Raw genomic sequence first — 24,772 nt, 5'->3', positions numbered from 1 at the left:
ACTCTTCATAGGGAGACCCAGTGATGATTCTTTGACTATAACTTCTACTTGACGCTGGAGTACTACTGATTTTCCCTAACTCTACAGGTTGTTGGATCAGACAATACCAAATTCATGAAGGGGTCTCAATTATTTCTTAAAAGAATAATTTAAAGAAAGATAGTTGCTTGCTGAAGAGGGCCTCTTATGTGATTCTTCTACCAGGGTTCAGTTCAGGGTTCATACAACATCTTGACCTGCCACAGACACTATATGCACTATTGTATCTATCGGGGCTTGCAAAGAAAGTGGCAGAAAGACTTCTTTAGAAGGATAAGCCCACTAGAAAATTATGTTTTGCTCTCAAAATCTGAGAAATCTTACAGCTTACTTAGTAATGTCCACATATCTTACATGCTCCTTTTAAAATCTAAAGAGGCCTACCAATTACCTTATCCTACTGGTAGGAGATACAAATTTGGCTTCTTTTATTTTACTATGGAGAAGACATATTGATACACTTCATAGGACTAAGCCTCCAAAAATGTCAATGAGCACACAAGTTCTTGGATTTTGTGGAATTTTTGTCTTATTCTCTATAAACACATTTTTCCCAGGGTAAATAAAGTACCCTTTTTTTTTTCCCCCTATTCACCAGGTCCTGCCAGGAGGATCGTTGAACATATTTATGTACTTTGGGATGGTGAGGGACCAAAGGACCTAAGAACAATTTATGGCATAGACATGGAGAGCATATATAGTCATGCTAAGTAAAAGCAAGTCTACTCTCTATTTTCCATTTATTGCAAAAAGAAAAGAAAGGATAGCTAGATCGGTAGTTATATACCTTGTTCCAGGGGTTAGATGGACTTGTTTTAGTAAAAGCACCCACCATCTCTGGTAGGTGCTTTTCACATCCACATATGAATGTTTTACTATGTCTGAAGCTGGAAACTTAATATTTTCAATCTTTAATATCTTTCATCTCTGAGAAAATAGGTAAAATTGAGGCAGTTAATATAAATTACTAAACAAAAATTGCTTTTCTCCAAAACCCATCTGTCTTTTGAATTACACAGACAAGTTAATCACGGATATGATAAGTTCATTATTACTATATCTTTCAAGTATTTGACGGTGGCTTTATTCTTATGATTTTAATTTGATGTTGGAGTGCTATTAATTCCTGCATGGACATGGTATTGCTTTTGCTTCAGTATTCTAGTAAAATGTGAGGGAGGAGCAACCAGGGCTTCTCCTGGCCCTTCCAACCAAACAGTTCCTATGTATAGTTCAGAGAACCACTGTGGAGGTCCCTTCCAACTGTAGTCTTAGGAAATGGGGAAATAACACAGTTTGGGCTCACAGACTCAACTAATATATCATGAAGTGGACTCGGGGCAAAACCCTATTTATTACCTGATTCTCATGGTTTCCCTGTGACTAAAAGACCTCAGAGGCATTTTAGGTTTGCATTAACTCAAAACCAATATCTGAGAACTTATCGTGTGTATAGGTGTTTACCCTCTTCTGACACTCTTTTACCCTGGTAAATGTCTATAGGTCTCTTTGGAGAATGTTAAGAGGAAGATTTACAATATGTATATGTGATGATATTATAGAATCTTTCATTAAATTATTTTTTCTTCCTTATAATAAAAGGGGTCTGGAAACTGATTCGGGTCTAGGAAACAGGTTGGGAGCCATGACTCTTTATCGTGGTGACTTAAATCTGGCCTCATTAATCTGGCCTAATTTTGTGTTACAATGATCAAGTAGAATATTGACTACCCATTTCTCTCCTAAATGTCTCATGACCAATATGCAAATACCAAAGATTTTTATAGGTCAATTCATTTTTCTTGCACTCTGGCCCTGCTGCCTATCAAAGTAACCCTATGCACCTCATCTCAGTGGTTACCAGGCTTCATTTTGGTTGCTGTCGCCTCTGGACCCCATCGCCCCTGTTGAGATCAAGAATCCCATTTCAAAGGAAACATGCTTCATCTTCTTGGCCTACCAAATCAGGTACTAGTGCACTTTTAAGGGATACTGGTGCTTTTTCATCCCCATATGAATGTTTTACTATGTCTGAAGCTGGAAATTTAACATCTTCAACTTATTACTTAAACTTTTAAAGTCCTGTACATTTAACAGCAACTAGCTTGCTTTCTAGTTCCTGTGCTTTCTATGCCCCTCCTAATGATTTTTCAGAGAAGCTATGTGGTCTACCAAATGCTTGCCTTCTATAGACACTTTATATCAGGTTATGAAATTGTCATTTTAAGTAATATTTGCCACTACATCCAAGGATTAGTAGTGTACCATCCTCTAATATTAACTGCACATTTGTTGGCTTCAAATCCAACTAGGTCAGACAATCAATCTCATTTCCCTGAGGAGTCTTTTTGCCTTCAAACACTTCAGGTTTATAAACAACATATAGGTTAAGATCTTTAGTTGCAGCCAATAGAACCTACTCTAGCCAATTTAAATATATTTATTTTGTTTTATTTTATTTTATTTTTTGAGATGGAGTCTCACTCTGTTGCCAGGCTGGAGTGCAGTGGTGTGATCTTGGTTCACTGCAACCTTTGCCTCCCAAGTTCAAGCGATTCTCCTGCCTCAGCCTCCCAAGTAGCCACCACGCCCAGCTAATTTTTTTTTTTGTATTTTTAGTAGAGACGGGATTTCACCATCTTGGCCAGGATGGTCTTAATCTCTTGACCTCGTGATCCGCCCTCCTCAGCCTCCCAAAGTGCTGGGATTACAGTCATGAACCACCACACCTGGCCTTAACTAGATTTATTAAGGGACATAGAGAGCTCAGGATGAATAAATAGACGATAGGCTGTGTGATGGTTATTTTCCACTGCTATCTACCTGCTCACTACTGCCCAATCCTTCTTTGCCCTGATGTGCCCCAGGACATAGACTTTCATAGACTGCATGAGCTGGGCTCTTAGAACCTTGGCTTCCAGTTGGGTTCATCCAATAGGAAGCATAATTAAGAGAATCAGAATTCAGAAAGAGAGATTAAGTGTATATTCCTCACCTGTGGTTCTGGCAGTGGCTGGATTCCTTTAAGCCTATATTTTCTGTCAGGTGGTCTCTTCTTCCTGGCCTTAGCTTTCCCTGGGGTCCAGGAACAATATTACCTTTCTTGTCCTTTCAGACCTAAGGGTGATTAGTCCCTGGCTGCTTAACCAGCCATTTTCATTTTCCTTAAATTTTTCTATATTTCTGCAATAGTTTTTCTAATAAATTCTCCACAACTAAACCTTTCTGAGTGTGTCAACTGTTTCCTGTTGGGAGCCTAACTGATATAGGTTGAATTTCTGAGACTGACAGAACCATCTGCTATCTCTGCAAAGACCAGAAAGTTTCCAGTACCACACCAGCTGTCAGCTCCAGAAGCATGTGATGCCTTTCATGACCACTAAGCTGCTGAATCAGGAGCTGTTGCCATACCTGGGGACTCCAGGACAGCACAACACTGCTGTTATCCACCTAGCTAGATGCTGTTACCATCTCTTCATGTACTTCAGTTCTGAATTAAAGTCTTGCACAAGTGCATCTAATGGTGGAATTTAAGTTATCTGTCATCACTTAAGCAATAAGAAAAGACGAATAAAATAGTGTTTGCATTTTTATGTTCGGGAGGAAGAATTCACACACGTTTCCAAACGTAGAAGAGGTATTTAGAAAATCTGGGGCATGTGACAGATGTTCACTTATTATTATCTCTCTCATTCCCTTTTGTCCTTTGACTATCATATTTGTCAAAAAAAAAAAGCATATTTAATTTTATGCTTTTTTCATTTCTTCTATTCTGATTTCCCTTTATCTGATTTTATTGCTCATCCTTCAGTGTTTTTTTTTTTTTTTTTTTCTTGCTTTAGAATAGTTTGAGTATTCTCTACGATATGGTTTGGCTGTGTCCCCACCCACATCTCATCTTGAATTGTAGCTCTCATAATTCCCATGTGTTGTGGGAGGGATCGTGTGGGAGATAATTGAATCATGGGTGTGTTTTTCCCCATACTGTTCTCATGGTAGTGAATAATTTTCACAACTTCTGAAGGTTTTATAAGGGATTTCGCCTTTCACTTATCTCTCATTCTCTCTTGCTTGCCACCATATAAGAGGTCCCTTTGCTCTCCCTTTGTCTTCCGCCTTGATTGTGAGGTCTCCACAGCCATGTGAAACAGTGAGTCCATCAAACCTCTCTCCTTTATAAATTACCCAGTCTCAGGTATATCTTTGTTAGCAGTATGAAAACAGACTAATACACTCTAGTAACCACCGTTTTATAATTTTTCTTCAAGCTAGAGATAAGAGCCCAGTATGGTTGAGGCTGGCCTCTCCCTTTATTGAGGATTCAAGACTGCTCTTTCCTGGTCAAGGAAAGTTGGGATTCCTTTGAAGAGACAGGTGTAAACACCTAAATCCAAAGTTGAGGGAATGTGCAGAGTAGTGGTTTTCAAAGTGTGGTTTGAGGACTCCTGGGAGTCAACAAGCTCCTCTCAGGAAGTTTATAAGATTTTTCCTTTTCCACTTACATAGCTCTGCAAGGCTGGATTTTCTCCATTGACTTCAACAAAAATACTATATCACAACATGTTGAATGGTGAAGCAGATATGAGACTTCAGCTAACTTCTGTTAAGTCAGATAATAAAGTTCTGGAAAACGTAAATCAAATGCTATTATTCTCACTTTTTTGTTTTGGACAATATAGAGATTTCTGTATTTATTGTTATTTTAAAATTGATAAACATTTGACAATAATTTATTTTATATAATATTAATAGTAACTATATTAAATAACAAATATTAAAATAATAAGTATTTTTAAACTTCTCAGTTTTACTTTCTAGATGAGATTGGGCATGTTTAGGGTAGTATGGCTGTAGACAGTTTTACTTTCTAATACAGTAAAAATCAATAAATTAAATCCACATGAACATAAAGCTCTTTGGGTATTCAATTTTTAAGAGTTTAAAAGGGTCTTAAGACCATGCATTTGAGAACCTCTCATATAGGGTGTGTGTGTATCTGTAGCTTGATTTGTGTACAACCCAGAAGATAGTTGGTGAGATAAAATAGGTCTTGCTATGACTATTACATTTTGAAGGACCATCAATGATTTAAAATCCAAATTTATTTTCATCAGTGACCCATGTACTCTAATTTTTTCTCATTTATTAGTTTTCTAAATCCTTAAAAGATAGAAATAACCAATCAATAAATTTCAGAAATCTCAAATTCCCTAATTAATCAAATCAAGTACAATTTTAGATATACTATACTGTTCTACTATGTCAATTTATCTCTTCTATATTTTCAGTTTTTTTAGTTATCCATAAGGGGTAGTGACTGTATTGATGTAGCTCACTCTCCCACTCCAGGCCCAAGAGGTTATTGACTTTGTTGGTCTAGCTCACTGCTTGCTCTACTCCCAGCATTTAGCACAATGACTGCCACCCAGCTAATTCTTAGTAAATACTTAATTGAAATAAAGTGAACCGATCAGAATTAAGTTCTCAATAATTTCCTCTTCAATGATTAGAACTCAGTTATCTGGGAGAGAGCTCATTATTTAATAAAATAAATATGAAACTCAGGTTCAAAACTAATTTTGGTTATGGTCTGATTGAAGATTTAACTGTATTCTTTTCTTGAAGTTTCATGGCCTCAGGACTTAATGTCTGCTTCCCATTCTCCCCATATATTGGTGCTAGCTAGAAAAACAAATTTAAATTTTTATTTCTGTGGCTGATAAGTTGAATACATAGAACCATAGCATTCAATTAAGCTAATCATTAATTTTTCCTGAATCCCAATTTTCCTTCTCTAAAATTATAGAATTGCATAGCATCAGTTTATCATTTCTGAAGGAGAAATTTGTGTTGGTCACTTGAACCTTTACTGCTCAGCCTCTGTGGGGCTTCATCTGCCAGAGGAAAGTGTGAAATACAGAATTCTTCAGGTTCTAGTCTCTCCATTTTGGGTTTAATGCTTGGAGTCATGACTCAGGCATGCATACATATAATGTCCTTTATCCTCTGTGAGTGAATTCACCTTTCCCCTGAGCCCTGTCTTGTGTGGTCCCTGTGATTAATCTTTCTCTTTAAAGGTAACAGTTCTTTCACTTTCCTCAGTCCTATCCAAATTACCCCAGACATTTTTGAGTAAATAAATACTCAAGCTTTCAGGGTTTCTTTCTCCCTAATTTTCCTTCTGAATCTGGATGCAGGGTTCCTTTACTCAACACGTCACATTGTTCTTATTTAATTTAATGGCATTAGGGGTGGAGCCTCTGGTCCATTTACTGTCCTCAGTGCCTTGCTGACCTCCGCTGAGGGATCTCCTCTTGCCTGGCATGTGCGTATCTATCTCTGAGTTGCTGTATCTGCTGTCACCACGTTGCTTCTGCAGTGTTAATGCTGTCACCTGGGGTTTGTTCTCTTAGCTTTGTCAGTACACAGTGATTCCTTCCCACTGGTTTTCCCTCAGAGTTACCTGCGATCTTGCTGTGACTCCTATGTAGCCCTTCCAATATTTGAATATGTCCTTTCTAAAATTCAGATGTTGCCATTGTGATAATATTAAGAGGTGGAACAGGACCTTCATGAGGTGATTAGGTCAGGAGGGCATCTCCCCTCATTAATAGGATTAAGCCTATATCTCATGCACTGTCCATAGATGGTAGAGAAACAAAAACTTTATAGGAGAAATAAAGTAGGAAAAACAGGTTTTATTGTTGTTATTCAGAGATAACAGAATAAAATTTATTGAGAACAAGAAAGAATATATCTAAAGAACAGAAGAGCTTATATTCTGTTCTTTTAAAAAATTTTGCTAAGTGTAAGAAAGCAGAAAATTGGATCTCTAGTATCCTCCAGCTCTCAAGTTTTCAGTCAGTGGAACTCAATATTGTAACAGGTTTTAGAATTAGGTTTTAGATAATTGAATTTTAGATAATAGGAGATTAATTTTCAAGTGATCTGTATTAGGCATTAAACTACACATGTGTAAATTGCTTAGAAGCAGGTAAGGAAAAAAAATGCAAAGAAGAAATCAAAAGGGAAATTAAGAAATACCCTGAGACAAAAAATGAAAACACAATATACCAAAACTTGCGGGATGCAGCAAAACTAGTACTAAGGGAGAACTTATAGCAATGAAAGTTGGTCCTACATCAAAAAAGAAAGATCTCAAATATATAAATTAGTGTTCCACTTCAAGGAGCTAGAAAAAAAAAAACAAAGCCTAAAGTTAGCAGAAGGAAAGAAGAAAGATCAGAGCAGAAATAAATGAAATAGAGTAGAGAAAAACAATAGAAAAAATAAACAAAACTGAGTTTAGTTTTTGAAAATATAAACAAAATCATCAAACTTTTAGCTAGACTAATAAAACAAGAGACAAAACTCAGGTAAATAAAGTTAGAAATAAAAAAAGAGACATTACAACTAATGCCATAGGAATAAAAAAGATCATAAGAGACTATTATGAACAATTATATACGAATAAATTGGATAACCTAGAAGAAAGGGATAAATTACTAGACACATACAATTTACCAAGACTAAATAATGAAGAAATAGAAAATCTGAACAGGCCTATTACTAATAAGAAGATGGAATCAGTAATCAAAATCCTCCCAAAAGAGAAAAGCCCAGAATAGTTGACTTCACTAGTAAATTCTACGAAACATGCCAAGAATTAATGTCAATCCTCAAACTCTTCAAAAAAATTGAACAGGAAGAAATACTTCCAACTCATTTTATAAGGCCAGCAGTATCCTGATATGAAAGCCAGACAAAAACACCACAAGAAAAGAAAACTATAGGCTGAAATCCTGGATGAACATAAATGCATGCAAGGGATGCAAGGATTGTTTGGCATAAAAAATGAATTAATGTAATACATCAGATTAATAGAATGAAGAATAAAAATCATGATCATTTCAATAGATACAGAAAAAGGATCTGACAAAATTCAACACTCTTGAAATGATAAAAATTCTCAATAAACTAGGGATAGAAGGAAATTACATTAACATAATTGAGGCCGTATATGAAAATCCCATAGCTAACATCACATTCAATGGGGACAAAATAAAATCTTTTCCTCTAAGATCAGAAAGAAGACAAACATGCCCACTTCCACCACTTCTAGTCAACATAGCACTAGGAGTCCTAACCAGAGCAATTAGGGAAAATAAAAGGTATCTGAATTGGGAAGGAACAAGTTATATTCTTTGTGTTTGCAGATAACATAATCTTATATGTAGAAAACCCTTGAGATTCCATTAAAAACCGTGTTAGGACTAGTAAATGAATTCAGTACAGTTGCAGGATAAAGATTAACATACAAAAATTAGTTGTGTTTTTATACACTAAAATGGTTCTATCCAAAAAGGAAATTAAGAAAAGAATTCTGTTTATAATAACACTGAAAAAAAACCCCAAATTTAAGAATAAAATAAGAAGGTGAAAGATTGCACACTGAAAATTAGAAAAATTTGATGAAACAAATGAAAGAAGATAGAAATAGAAATAAATCGAAAGCCTTCCCTGGTTTATGTACAGGAAGACTTAGTACTGCTAAAATGTGCATATGACCTAAAGCAATCTATAGACTCAATGCAATCTCTATCAAAATCCCAATAACATTTTTTTTTTACAGAAAAAAATCTTCAAATTCAGATGGAGCCACAAGGATCCTTGAACAGACAAAACAATTTTGAGGAAGAAGAACAAAGCTGAAGGCCTCACTTCTCTGTTTTAAAATATATTGCAAAGTAACAATAAGTAAAACAATATGGTACTGGCATAAAGACAGAAATATACACCAATGGAACAGAATAAAGATCCCAGAGATAAACACACACAGTTAACTGGTTTTCAATAAGGGTACCAAGAATATACAATGAGGGAAAGATGGTCTCTTTTACAAATAGTGTTGGGAAAACTAGATATACACATGCAAAAGAATGAAATTGGACCCTTGTCTCACACCATATGAGTCCTGTCCAAAAAATCAACTCAAAATGGATAAAAGACTGAAACGTAAGACCTGAAACTGTAAAACTGTTAGAAGAAGACATGGGAGAAATCTCCTTGATATTGGTCTTGGCAATAGTTTCCTAAATATGACACCAAAAGCACAGCCAACAAAAACGAAAACAGACAAGTGGAATGACATTAAACTAAAAAGCTCCTACACAGAAAAGGAAACAGTCAACTACGTGAAAAAGCAATCTACAGAATGGGAGAAAATATTTATAAACCATACATCTGATAAAGTGTTATTTTCCAAAATATATAGGAACTCATACAATTCAATAGGAAAAAAAGAAGAACAAAAAAACAAAACAAAAACAAAGACTTAGAGAAAACAAAAACAAGAACCCTAAACACTGGCAATGTGATTAAAAAATAGGCAAAGGACTTGACTAGATATTTCTCCAAATAAGACATACAAATGGTCAATAAGATTAAACATAGTGCAAAGTATTTTCTTTCAATCTGTCAAATGTCTACAAAAATGGGAAGGGTGGCCATTTCCTATCTTTTTTGAAATGTCACCTGATTTCCTGTTGCCAATGATGTGTTTTTGTAGAAGGAATGCCTATAGCTGGAGAATTTAAATGCAGACAACACATACTTTTTATCTATATGAAACTAATTGAAATAGACAGGAATCCATCTTATTTCAGGAGGTACTGTGTAGAAGGAGATGTATCCAAACTATGCCCAAGTATAATGGAAATGAAGAAAGAGCTATCTTAATACTTATGGGGATAATATAACATTTTAAAAAGCACCTCACTTATAAGATTAATCCTAGGTTGATCCGATAAGGTAAAGTATTGTAAGACCTGTATTCTTTCTAAGGACAAATAAACAGTAGTTACAAGTGAAAAAGTCTAGTGGAAGATCTGCAAGTGCTTGAATAGTTTTCCTGAATTCTTTGTTTATTTTAATTCCTGTTTAGATTTGAATTTCAGAGTCTGGCTTTTGTTGGCTACAAGTTTCTGGAAAGATAGTGTTAGCACTGATACCATCTATGAATGGCCCATTTAAGGAGTTACAAGTCATCATTTACCCTAAAATATTCCCTTGTGCATCTGTCATTGTGTCTAAAAATTCCTGTCATGAATTGTGTCTAAAAATTCCTGTCATGAATTGTGTAAAGCAATGAAGGCTGCTGTTGGGCTCATTCTGTCAACATCACAGCTATAATGCCTGTTAGTGAATGACTGACTCTCTTTTAGATAAAACATCTGATTTGATTGAATTGTCATCAGCTACATGACAGAGTTCTAAGGGAATGAGTGGCAGAACAGGTTTTTATGGGGGTGAAGTCTAGATTGTGAGGTTGGGCTTAATCATGAGGCAACATGAAAGAATGAAGACTGTCAGTGGGAGACCAGGAAAGTTTTGTGGTTTTAAGAAGGCTTCCTTTGGGACAGAATAATTATCTGAAGTTTGAATAACATACAAGATTTAATATGGACATGAAGTGGAGGAATTTCCTGGTTGAGGAAAGAAACAGGAAAGACAAGGAGGTGTTAATCTGTTTTTGTGTACATTATCTAAAGTGTTCATAGAATAGAGGCAAATTTAGTTTTCAATTGGGCAACACAAAAGTAATATTATATAAAATTATATTTTATGTAATATTAGATAATGACATATTCTGTTATTTCTTAAAACTTTATTATGAGGTTCACTACTTTGCAAATGAACATTTCATTCATTTCCCCTGAGTAAGGGGGAGGGAAATGGTGAAGGTATACTCAACTTATGCAATATCAAAATAACCGTGATCATGGTAAGAAAATGAAAACAGAAGGCCAATTGCCATTTACAAAACATATTATAAGATAAAATTGGATTGCTACAGTAAGCTAGTGGGTCCCATTCATAAGGCCAAGTCAAACAAGGTGAGGACATATCTTGGAGGGAACACATGAGTAAAAGAGAGGTCTTGAGGGCTGGATTGAAACAAGAATATTTATTCTTAAGGAAATGATATTGTATCAATTTTTGGGACATTTTGCCATTGGCAATAATTAAAAAGTCTTCAAAATGTGTGACATAATGTTACACAATGCAAGAGTTCCTTTATTTTACAAGGCATACTAGTGACATTATTCCTTTATAATAGCAATTTTCATGAGGGTAAAGCTATGTGATTGCCATAACATGAGGCAGGTAGCAGAGTGTGTCTCCTTTGAGATGTTCATACTGAAATGAAACAGGCTAAACACAGGCAGATAAAGAATAGACAGGTGATATGGTTTGGATCTGTGACCCCACCCAAATCTCATGTCAAATTGTAATCATAAATGTTGGAGGTGGGGCCTAATGGAAGGTAACAATCATGTTGGTGGATCCTTCATGAATGACTTAGCACCATCCCTTTGGTGCTGTTATCGTGATGGTGAGTAAGTTCTCACAAGATCTGGTCATTAAACAGTGTGGCGATTCCTCAAGGATCTAGAACTAGAAATACCACTTGACCCAGCCATCCCATTACTGGGTATATACCCAAAGGATTATAAATCATGCTGTTATAAAGACACATGTACACGTATGTTTATTGCAGCACTATTCACAATAGCAAAGACTAGGAATCAACCCAGATGTCCATCAGTGACAGACTGGATTAAGAAAATGTGGCACATATACACCATGGAATACTATGCAGCCATAAAAAGGATGAGTTCGTGTCCTTTGTAGGGACATAGATGAAGCTGGAAACCGTCATTCTGAGCAAACTATCGCAAGGACAGAAAACCAAACACTGCATGTTTTCACTCATAGATGGGAATTGAACAATAAGAATACTTGGACACAGGGTGGGGAACGTCACACACTGGGGCCTGTCGTGGGGTGGGGGAATGGGGGAGGGATAGCATTAGGAGAAATACCTAAATGACGAGTTAATGGGTGCAGCAAACCAACATGGGACATGTATACATATGTAACAAAACTGCACGTTGTGCACATGTACCCTAGAACTTAAAGTATAATAGAAAAAAAGAAAAAGAAAAAAAAATCTGGTGGTTTGAAAGTGTGTAGCACCTCCCCCTTCTCTCTTTTCCTCCTGCCTGGGCCATATGAAAATGCCTGTTCCAGCTTTGCCTTTTGCCATGAGTAAAAGCTCCCTGAGGGCTCTCCAGCCATGCTTCCTGTATAGCCAGTGGGACTGTGAGCCAATTAAACCTTTTTGTTGTTTTTGTTAATAAATCACCCAGTCTCAGATATTTCTTTATAGCAATATGAGAACAGACTAAAGGAGAGTTGGAGAAGCCCAAATGGAAAGAAAAGCTATCAGCTGGAGCTGACAGCAAATTTAAATAAGCATGAGTGTAAGAAACTGAGGCTAAGAGGCAATCTAGGGTCAGGTGAAGGAGGGAGCCAGGTGAGGAAAATTGTATACATACCTATTTGTCTCAGCTGAAGTTGGAGCACCAGGGTGGTGCAATCTCAGTTGAAAGCCCTCAGAGAACCTTCTTAGTGGGGTGGTTATTACCAGTTTGAATAAAGTTGAGTCTACTTTTACAATTTTTAGAAACCTCAACTTGTGACAAATAGACAACTTTTTCATATAGTGTTCCTCCCAGGTTAGCTTTTGCACAGATTTCTTTGGTATTCCATCTGTATATTTTAGCTTAGTTTTCTAATTTATGAATTTGTATCTGCCTTGGGGTTTCTACTTTTATCTCAATGTTCTTTTCTAATATGTCAACTTGGCATCAACATGGGGTATTTCTATAAGTTCTTGTCATTATTTTCCAATACTTGAAAGTTTAGCCTCTTTAGCACTTCTCACCAGAGTTCTTCTAGTTGACCTCTAATCTGTTCCAACAAGTAGGAATTAAAATCTACTAAATTGTGGAAAAATGTAAAATCTCCATAATATAAAATGCCTTTGTTAAGTGATAGGCTAGACATAAACACAGAGTATTTATAACTTGAGTTTTAATTCTATTTCATTCAATAGTAATTTTCTGTCTCTCTCTCTCTCTTTTTTTTAATGGAGTCTCACTCTGTATCTTACCAAGGCTGGAGTGCAGTGGAACGATCTCGGCTCACTGCAACTTCTACCTCCCAGGTTCAAGCAATTCTTCTGCCTCAGCCTCCTGAGTAGCTGGGATTACAGGTGCCCACCACCATGCCCGGCTAATTTTTGTATTTTTAGTAGAGACAGGGTTTCACCGTGTTGGCCAGGCTGGCATTTTCTTCAAAAGACTTAAGCCCAGTTGAAAAACACGATCAAGCTTTGCACATACTAATTATTCAAAGGTTTGAATTTGGAAGTAGCTAATTCATAACCTTCTAAATCTGAAGAGCTCTAAGATTGTGAAGTGGTTGCAAGGAAGAGTTAAAATTTGGTGAAACTTTCTATTTTTCTTTTTTTTAACCTCATTTCTCTCTGACTTTCAAAAGATGAAGATTGTTCAAGTGGAATAAATGAATGACAAATAGCTAAAGATGTTCAGAAATTACCCACACCTACACTTGGTATAAATTAAACTATAATAGTCTCAAATCTCCTATTTTGTTTTTAATAATGTGGATGTGTGTGTATATGCTTTGGTGACAGTTTTAATGGGAGGGAACATTTGGTCTTTCTGTTCTGATGCTTATTGGATTTTCAGGAAAGCATAGACTAAACTGAAGACAAATAGCCTCGGAAGATGGAAACTCAATCCTATGTCTTCCATAGAAAATAGAATTAAATTGTCATCCACCCTAATAAAACAATACTTTTGAAATTTTGAGGGTCCGTGAGGATGATAGTACTAACACTCATGTTTACCTCTGTCTTTTGTTGCTTTTTCCTACAATGACTCTGAAGGTTGCCCATACTTTCAAGTTAATCCCTTCATCAGGTGCTTGTAATTTATCCATAAAACCTAGGCATATATTCATGAAACAATCAGATAGTAGCAAAAAAACAAACAAACAAACAAACAAAAAAACCGAGGGTAGTTGATACTGTTAATCTTTGTGTACCCACCCAAATCTCATCTTGAATTGTAATAATCCCCCATAATCCCCATGTGTCAAGGGAGAGACCAGGTGGAGGTAATTGAGTCATGGGCGCAGTTTACCCCAGGCTTTTCTTATGATAGTGAGTGAGTTCGCACAGATCTGATAGTTTATAAGTGGCTCCTCCTGCTTTGGTCAGCACTTCTTGCCACCTTGTGAAGAAGATGCCTTGTTTCCTCTTCGCCTTCTGCCATGACTGTAAGTTTCCTGAGGCTTCCCCAGTCATGCTGAACTGAGTCAATTAAACCTCTTTTCTTTTTAAATTACCTAGCCTTGGGCAGTTCTTTCTAACAGTATGAAAATGGGCTAACAAACGGCTATAATTCGAGTGCTTGTAAAAGAGGTTGGTTTGGAAAGCTAAAGAAGCCTTCAAGGACCAGAAGTTCCTTATAGTGAACTGTAAGGATGCTTAGGATTTGAATAGGTAGAGAGAAGGGATTGTACATGGGGCTGGGGGAGGGATGGAAATAAATACTCACCAGTACTGGTACTGTTGGGGCGTTAAGAGAGGATGTGGAATGGATAGTTGAAGCTGTATTGTGACTATCCTTATAAGGACACCTAAGCCTCCTGGACTTCATCTTAAGGTCAGTGAGAAGACTGGAAGTTTTAAGCAGCAGAATGACAAGGTGAAAATAATATTTTAGGGAGATAAATTTAGGCTTATAATAATTGCCCTAACTTACTTTTCTATTAATGGTTGCTCAGAATACATAATGCCAGGGAGAGGGGAGTGGGTTGCCAGAATACTTAATTCTTATTCAAAGATATTTTCTTTTAAGGGGAGGAAAGTGAATTTTGAGTCAATTGCTTAGGGAATTCAAGGCCATAGAGTTATGACTAAAAGTAAAGTCATAGAGTAAGTTGGTGGTTAGGACCCTCAGCCAGTTCTCTCAACTCTGATTAGTGCTTCTTCTACTCTATTAGGCTTCGTTTAGTTGTCCACAACTCCCCACAGTCCTCCCCCTATCCTCACCAATGTCTTAAAACTTACATAATCTAAAGCATTTATTCAACCAATTCTAGCAAGACCAATTTAGCAAAACCTTTTATGCCCATGTCTTCAGTTTGGTATTTCTGTCAGATAGTGAACACATTTAAGCTACCAAAAATATGTAGTTTCAGGATTTAATAGTAAAGGCTGGAAGCTTCTGTTTTTCTGAAAATCCAAAATAACTTAAAATTATCTTTGCCTAAAGAGTAATAATAAAGCAATTAAAGCACTATGCTGTTTTGAAATATGCGATCTCATTTGATTCTCATCATGGTCCTCTGTGGCAGGCAGGTCAAATAGTGTGACTGGGAGGAAACTGAAATCCAGAGTGCTTGTTTTGTTAAGTAGCTGTAGTGAAGAGAGGAACAAGGACCTGTAATTCCCCATTTTATGTGTGTCAGATTCTTTTACAAGTAGTCGATTATATGTATATTTGGCTTTGTTAGTTTAAATTGTATATATGCTTTCCTTCATTGTAAAACTGAGATATTTACTTGATTTCAAGGATTGCATAAAACATAAATATTATATGATTAATTTAAATGCAAATTCTGTATAGATAGATCTCACTGATATTGCTATTTCCCAATCACATAATTTTGAAAGGAGAACCTCTTGAAGGAGGTAGAATTTTCTTAAAGTGGACAGAGTAGATTTTTCTGGGAACCTGTCATAGAGACAAAGACCTCAGAGAGGGACTTTAAAGTAAGGAACATAAACATTATAAACAATTTTAAGGCCCAAAACCAATTTTGGAAATCATTTTTACCTAAGATTTTTTTAAAAGACACGTTTGCAGTGTAAGAATTATTATTTTGTAAAGGTCTTATCTGTTGTTCGATGATTTTTTTTTTTTGTTTGGTTCAGAGAGAAAATGGTTGTTTCATCTCATAGCTGACCTCACATATAACAGACTAGAACGTTGTCTAAAATAGTGTAATTTAAAAGTTACCTCCCAGCCCAATAGGAATATGTATAGACATATAAACATGCACAGACATATAAGCTCTTTAATTCTGGCTGCTTCATTATCTATCCATACATTTATCTTTTTATCATGTAAAGTTTGCACTTGTACTGTCACAATCTATAAAAGCTATTACTAGAGAGTTGGCATTTTAAGTTTCAAAGTTATTTGATTATTTACATATAAATGTAAACATTTAAAATATTAATGGAGATAGTACTCTTATATGTGTATGAAAATTGCTATAATCAGAAGACAGTTAAGTGGTACTAAAGGAGCCATGTTTGATGAGTTGGACAGAGGTTTCATAACATTTAGGGAGAAGCTAGCCTGCTTCTAACATCATCTGTAATCGTCGTGAGTCCTTTCTTTCAAGTGTTAAGATTTTGGCCATTATTGACAACTAATGCTAATGCTTTCTGTTGTAATCCTGTATTCAATAACTATATGTATGTATTATGTTTTATATTTGTGATTGATATATAAACACAAACAAGTCATATATCTAGCCTGAGAAGTTAGCCACCATCACTATGTCATTTGATATGAGAAGAATATATATTGAAGTATATTATTTATCTGAAAATAGGAAATGTACTGTTAACTTTCTGTTCTCAGAAGGCCATAAAAGTTGACAAAGGTTGTTGCCATACAAGAGAAGAGATGATCTGGAAAGAAAGATGTTGAGTTTTTTTTGTTTTTTTTTTTCTCTTGGCAGATTATAGCTGGTCCTTAAGTAACCCATAGATTTTGGAATGTGTCTTCTGACCTCAATAAATGCAACTTCTGCAGGGATTTTGTGAGAAATATATTTATTTTTATATCATATTTCTGTATCTTCAAGCTAAAACCTAGCAGTACTTCTCACTTAAATATTTCTCAGGCTTACCTTAATATTACCTAAGTCCCATTTTAGCTCAGTTTTCTTCAAAGTTATACAGCTGTTAGTCAAAGTGTACTTTTCAGTTGCATATAGAAACACTTGGAATCAGATGTCTTTCAACCTGAGAAATGTTAGTTTCCCTGAAGTGTGAACTTTGTCCCAAATAGGAAGCAGGGACAGAAATGTGACCTAAAGAACCTGGTTTTACTAAGGAGAGATTTTCCTGAAGATTGGTAAGAGGCATACCTCGTATTTATGTATTGCTTTACACTTTCACAAAAAGATGATTACATATAATGTCTTACTTTTTTACTAACATGTAAACTATCACCTGAGAGATTTGGTTTTGCAGCTAAGGAAATTGAAGGTCAAATGCACCTTGCTAAGAGTTGTTTAGCTGAAAGGTGGCATTGTTAGCATTCACACTGAGTCTTCTGACACTATGTCCAGTGTTTTCTCGACAGGTTTTCACTGTATGACCCACCAATGCTCGTCAAAGTGTTTTATGTTAAAATGATTATTTTCAGGTCAACTTGTTACCTATGATATGTAAGCTTTACCCATACTTGAAAGTCAACAAAAATTGTTTAGTGTTAATTAAGAAATGGGGTCAAAGACTTTTGGGTGTTATGTAGGCAAAGTACGTTTCTTTCATGCCCAGCTGTACAATATTGAGAAGCAGCTTCATTAAGAAAAGCAGCTCTGGACCCCTGCTGCCAGACTCAAGTCAAGAGTCAGTAATGTGGAGACTGAGACATTACTGGGGGAGCTATAATACACTGAAAAGCCTGAAAGAAATAGCAGTGGAATGTGAGAAAATAGTCGGTGGGATGATCAATTAATTCACTCACCTTTCTCTGTTTTAGTCTCATATCAGGCAAAAAAAAAAGGGTGAGCATTTTGGTTGCAGTGATTTGTTTTCTTGTAAAATTTTCTGGAGTTTAACACTGTTTAAAATGTGTTTAAATTTTAGGGTGGTGTTTGATATTGACTTTGATGGAATTAACCAACATTCTGTAGCACTGTTTTACATAATTTTAGTGGATTTCTAACTCATGAAAATAATTGGTAACTTTAATTTTCAATGATTTTCTTTAAATTCATAGATTAAATCATAAAGTATCATTAATCAAATAAGCAATATTTTGTTATAAGTAATTGTCTTTTGTGAGCACAAAAGTATGTCTTAGGGCACATTCCTACATACTGGCATTGTGCTAAGAGAAATGAACCAGGCACAGAAAGACAAGTACTACATGATTTCACTAATACATGGAGTCTTAAAAAGTTGACATAGAAGCAGAGAGTAGAATGGTAGTGACCAGGGGCTGGGGGTGGGGTAGGGTTGGGGCGATGTTGGTCAAAGGATACAAAATTTCATTTAGATAGGAGGAATAAGTTCAAGAGATCTATTATACAACATAGAGAGCATAGTTGTTGTAATAACATTATACTCTTGAAAATTGCTAAGAGTAGATTTTAAGCCTTCTCATCACATGCCATTCCACAATGTATACATGTTCCAAAACATCATGTTGTACCCCAATATATACACTTTTAGTTTGTCAATTGACATAAAGAAACATAAAAGATTTTATTTTCATTAGAAAACCAGAAAAATAGGATGCATTTCATATTAGTCACATGGTTGAATTATTACCCTTTCAACTACACAAAGCCAGAGCACACAGTTTTGCATTTGACTGAATGAGGAAAGCCAGTCCTTTCACAGATAAATAATACTTAAAATAATGTGATGGAAGATCTTTTATTGAAAGCCATTTCTTTTTCTTCAAAAAGTGAAACTTGGTGACAGTTTTAGGGTGGTGGTTGTATTTGAACTCAGCTAAGATGAAATAGCTGATTACTAATCAGAAGCCAAACAACTACGTTATTGAGAGTAAACCTAAAATGCACTGAGTTCCCTCAAAAGCAGAAACTGATTCAAGAAGGCTGGGGCTTTTTTATGAGGTTGTTAAACAGTGTGACATCTAAATACAGATCAGTTAATGAAGTAAAGAAATTGAATGTCAGAATAGAAAGTTTAGACTTTATTTTTTAATGGGGAGTTATTGAAGGCTTCCAAGGGATGTTTTAGAAGACCCTGGCTTTGTATAAAACAGAATGTGGAAGGAGAAAAATAAAAGCAGGGAGACAATTTGGAGACTGCAACAATGGGACATGAGGATGGGAAATCAGGAGGCCCTAAAGTAAAGTAAGATAGTGGTGATAAGAATAAAGGGAGAGGAAATGGATGTGATAGTTGTTATGAAGGCAGAATGAATATTGATTACATGTTGGCAAACCAGGGAAACTGAAGTGTTAAGTGTGTGAAAATGTTTTCAGCGTAGGGACTCAGGAGGATGGTGTCCCCATGAAAGAGGAAATATATTGAATTCAGTTAAAATTGTGGGTCTGACCTTGAGAGAGAAATAAGAGCTGTAAATAGATATGTAGAACTTGTCAACATCAAGGGAGTATTTGAGGTCATGAGTCTAGATGAGACTGGCAAAGGAGAAAGCATGGAAAGAAGAAAAGAAATCTATAGACTGTATATTTACATTGGTGCCAGGAGACAGAGAAGATGGGTGGGGATGGGAGCAGAAGACCTTCTAGTGAACCAGAAGTAAGAGTTTTGATACAAGAAAACTGTTGACACAGTTGAAGGCTGTATAAAAAGGTGAAATGAGCAAAAGACAATGAACATATCTGATGGCTAGAAGATCATTGCTGGCCTTGGCAGAGCAGTTTTAGCAGAGTGGATAAGAATACATGTTGGGTTTTAGTAAAAGAAAAATATACGGGAATTTAATAGTGTATATTCTTTTGTAAAGTTTGGCAGAGAAAAGAAGCCAATAAGATTATAGTTTATGGGAAAAAAAAGAAATGTAAGGAAAGGTTATTGCTTAAGAAGAATGAATATGCACATGTGTATAAGCTAAGGGCAAATGTCCAGTGAGGGGCAAAGAGATCATTCATGAGCAAGGTCCTAGAGAAGGTGGGGAAAGGTTACATCTAGGACATGTTAGATAATATAGAAGATTTTGTTCAGATAGGGGAATGTTGGCTTGTTCTTGCCTGAAGATCTAAAAACTTCACAATAAAATGTGCAATACATGAAAAATTGATTTTATGTGTTATGATTTTACTCTTAGTATTCTTCAATAATGTGAGGTAAAATGTTATTAATAGAATAAATTGATCATTTAATTACATAGTTTAATGTTATGAAGTAGATGTCCCTAAATTTTAATAAGTATATGCATTTTTTAAAAGTCATACATCAGAACATGACCAGTAGTATAAAATAAAATGAAGGTAGATCAACTTTACTCATTTATTGGCAAGATTTCAGGTTAATAAATTTGAGTAATGAGTTGTGATTATTATTAAAACACACCTAAGTTAGGATGTTTTCTTGGTTCCCCAGCCTATCCTCATTTGCTTGAACTGCCCTCACCACTGACTCTGACATTTTCCCTTAAATATCTCAAAGGCCCCTCAAAATCAACCCATCCTTTGCTAAACTCACAATATACCCTCTGTGGATACCAGCCTCCAAGCTGGCCCTGAATGATTTCTATTTCTTGGTGTTCACCCACTTGTGTAGCCTTCCCCATCACACACATTATACTGAGGTTGGTCACATAATACCATATGACAGAAGTAATGGCATGTCACTCCTAATGTTAGTTTAAATGTTCTGAAGCTTCCATCTTGAATATTTTCTCTTGCTTGTGCTCTCTCTCTTTTGGACTTCTTGTCTGAGAGTAAGCAAACTGCTGTGTCATGAGCATTCCTAGGGAGGAGCATATGTTGGAAGAAACTGAAGCCTCAAGTCAATAGCTAATGGGGAAGTGAGACCTGCCCAAAATCACATTAGTGAGCTTGGAAGTGGATACTTCAGTTACAATAGAACCTTGAAATAACTGCAGCACTGGCAGGTAGCTTGGTTGTAACCTTGTAAGGGACACTTGACCAAAACCACACAGCTAATCTGCTCCCATATTTCTGACCCTCAGAAAATCTGTGAGATGATAGCTGTGCTTAATGTTTTAAGCTGCTAAATTTTGGAGTAATTTGATATGAAGCAATAAAGAACTAATATACTGCTGCCCCAGTTTTCTTCTCAGATTTCTAATCTCAGCGAATTTGTACCAACATCTGCCCATTCCCACAAGCCAAGCTCCTAAGGGCCATCCAGGATACCACTTTCTCATTTGTTCTCCAAGTAAATTATAAGTTATACATTGGTATCCATGGTGGATTGATTCCAGGAGCTCCCTTAGATGCCAAATTCTGCAGATGTTCAAGTTCCTGATATGAATGGAATAGTGTTTGCATATAACCTATGCATATCCTCCTGTATGCTTTTAATCAACTCTAGATTACTTATCATACCTAATATGATGTAAATACTATGTAAGTAGTTGTTATACTGTATTATTTAGGAAATAATTACAAGAAAAAAAATTTTTAATAGTCTGGGCATGTTGGTTCATGGCTATAATCCCAGCACTTTGGGAGGCCAAGGCAGGTGGATCACGTGGGGTCAGGAGTTTGAGACAAGCCTGGCCAACGTGGTGAAACCCTGTCTTTACAAAAAATATTAGCCAGATGTTGTCGTGCCCACCTGTAGCTCCAGCTACTCAGGAGGCTGAGGTGGGAGAATTGCTTGAAATTGGGAGGTGGTGGTTGCAGTGAGCCAAAATCGTACCACTGTACTCCAGCCTGGGCGACAGAGCAACACTCCATCTCAAGATTTGCCTGAGGGTGGTGATAGGAACTGTGAAAAGAAAGCAGGGTGAGATATAAAGTGGTACTGGTAGGGTCTCATTTATGCAGGAGGGCCAAGGATGGCATCTCTGGCAAAGTGTCATGTGAAGAGAATCTGAAGGCATTATGAAAAAATTCATGACATCTATGTGGATATTATAGAGAAGAGAGGTACAGGTAGCGGGCATCACAAGTGCCAAGACCATGAGGTAGAAGTGTGCTTGATGTGTTCAAGGAACAGCAAGGAGGTCATTGTTGCTGGGGCAGCAGGAGTGAGGAGGAGTGTAGGAAGGAATGATATTTGAGAAATAGTGGATGACCTTACAGGGAAGATTTTTGGATTTTACTCTACATTAGTTGGGATGCCATTGAAATGTCTTGATTACAGGATCAACAAAAATCAGGTATAGGTTTCAACAGGATCAGGATGGATATGGTGTTGAGAATAGGTTGTGAGGGAGAACTGGGAGTGCAAGAGAGAGCAGGAAAAAATGATGGTAATGTAGACTAGAGTGATGGAATTAGAGGTGGTCTGACATGGCCAAATTTTAGATATGCTTTGAAGGTAGCATGGACAATTAGCTGATAGATTTGATGTGGGTGTGATAGAAAGTGAGGAATCAAAGGTGTTTTCACATGATGTTGTGAAGCTGTCATGGACCTAAGAGTTGGCTTGTGTCAGTTTATTTCCCAATTCTTATGTCCCCTGCTCATCACTCCTCCCTACAAACCACCATCCCATTCCTCACGTACTCCAGGTAACTCACCAGAACCCCCGAGTGGATTCTTTAGAGCCCATTCAAAAATGACTGTTCTGGTAATGGTGGTCAGAAACTCTGACAATGTTGATTTTTGAGTTTAAGCTAGATTGACTCGTATCTGAAGTTATATTAGACACTATAACATACTGTTAAATGTATTCTGCATAAGTGATGAGAGCTATAGTAAATACATAATACATATATAAAGTGTTCATATGTATTGAACACTTTACATGGCTTATTTTTTAGCTCCTTAGCAACCCTATGAAATAGCTGCTATTATTATGATAGTTTTTACCATCAAGAAAGCTGAGTTTGAAAAGTTATAGTTTTCACTCACACAGTGAGTATGCGGTGGGAACAGAGATAGTATATAATTCTGCCTTGTTCCAAAAGCGCTCTTTGGTAGAACTACATTCCAATGACTTGTTCTTTATAAAGTGAGTCTTATTTTTAACATGATCAGTTACAGTGAAATTATGTCTGTCTCACTTTCAAATAATTTTACTAAAGTTATACATTTGAGGAGTAAGATACTTATCAATTGACAAAATGTAGTGATAATTTGCTAATAGAGCCTACATAGATGGTACAATTGCTTTCTATACACTAAATGAATTCAAGCTCTGCAGTAATGGTTGGTGGGAATGTAAATTGTATGGCTATTAAGGAAAACAGTATGAGGATTCCGCAAAAAGTTAAAAACAGAACTACCATATGATTCAGCAGTCCTTACCCTTTATTTATATCCAAAGGAAATCAGTTTGTCAAGAGATATCTCATATTCATTGCAATATGATTCACAATAGCAAAGATGTGAAATCAAAGATGTGAAACCATCATTGGATGGATGGATTAAAAATGTCGTGTATATATATGTACAATATCACTCAACCTTAAAAACATACTACTAATCAGCTTTAAGAAAAGAAGAAAATTCTGTTGTTTGTGACACCATGGGAGAACCTCAACATTACATTAGGTGAAATAATTCAGGCACAGAAGAATATTACAGTATCTCACTTATATATGGAATGTAAAAATGTTGAACTCAAAAGTAGAGAATGGAATGGTGATTACCAGGCCTTGAGAGAGAGGGGTAAAGGTTGATTAAAAGATTCAAAATTTCAGTTCAGAGGAAGGAGTACAAGAGATTTATTATACATCATGGTGACTGTAATTAATAACAATGTATTTTTTTCTTGACAATTGCTAAGAGTAGATTTTAATTATGGGCACCTAGTTTGATTCCAAGTCTTTGCTATTGTGAATAGTGCTGCGATGAACATGCAAATGCATGTGTCTTTTTGGTAGAATGATTTTTCTTTTTTTTTTTTTAATCAGAAAAAACTTTTAATTGCATCTAATAAAGGGTTAGAAAATGAAGTTGAGGGTATCTCTAGAAAACAGTACGCAGAGATAGGAAATAGGATAGACAATAAAATTAGAGAACTCATAGCAGGAAAAAGAAGAGACTTGCTACACATAACCCCATGGGTGAATCTGAATACACAATTATTGAGTGAAAGAAACAAGGAGTATATAGTAGATGCTTTCATTTATGTGAAGTTTAAGAATAGATAACACTATGGTCATGGCCATAATAGTGGCTACTTATTAAAGATAGCTATTAATACAGGTTGGTTATAACACAGGAAGATGGGTTGTTTCATATACCTATCAGAAGTGGTATAATACAGGAAGATAAATTGTGGTTCACCAAGTGTATACACATGGAAAAATTATTTGTGTTATATGCTTAAGTTTTGTTTACTGTGTTATAAATGCAATTGAAATAATAGAGAAGGAAAAAAATCAGAGAATCAGTCTAAGATGCACAACACTTCAACAATAAGAATTATGGAATTAGATAAAAATAGGAAAACTATAGAGCAGAAAAAACAGAAATATATCAAGGATGTTTTCTGGTATTGAGGACAAGTATTCAAAATGAAAGGGCACATTAGTTATCCAGCATATTGGATAAAATTAGATAAAAATGACTGTGTGGTTTAGATACCAGCCAGGAGCAGCTGGTCACATCTGTAGTTCAAGCTACTTGGGGAGCCAAGGTGGAAGGATTGCTTTAGGCCAGGAATTTGAGGCTGTAGTGTGCTTTAATCACACCTCTGATTAGCCACTGCACTCCAGCGTAGGAAATATGGTGAGATACTGTCTGGGGGTGGAGGGTGGGGGAAGATATACCAAAACACATTATTGAGTAATTGTGAAACCCTAGGAACAAATAAAAGATCTCACAAGCTTCCAGATGAGAAAAAAATAGGTTTTGCTATTCAATAGAAATACTGGAAGAAAGGAGACAATGGAACATCACCTTC

The sequence above is a fragment of the Macaca fascicularis genome, chromosome 4, assembly GCF_037993035.2.
Source record: "Macaca fascicularis isolate 582-1 chromosome 4, T2T-MFA8v1.1".
In the NCBI taxonomy this organism is placed as follows: domain Eukaryota; kingdom Metazoa; phylum Chordata; class Mammalia; order Primates; family Cercopithecidae; genus Macaca; species Macaca fascicularis.
Note: the sequence above shows the minus strand (reverse complement) of the source record.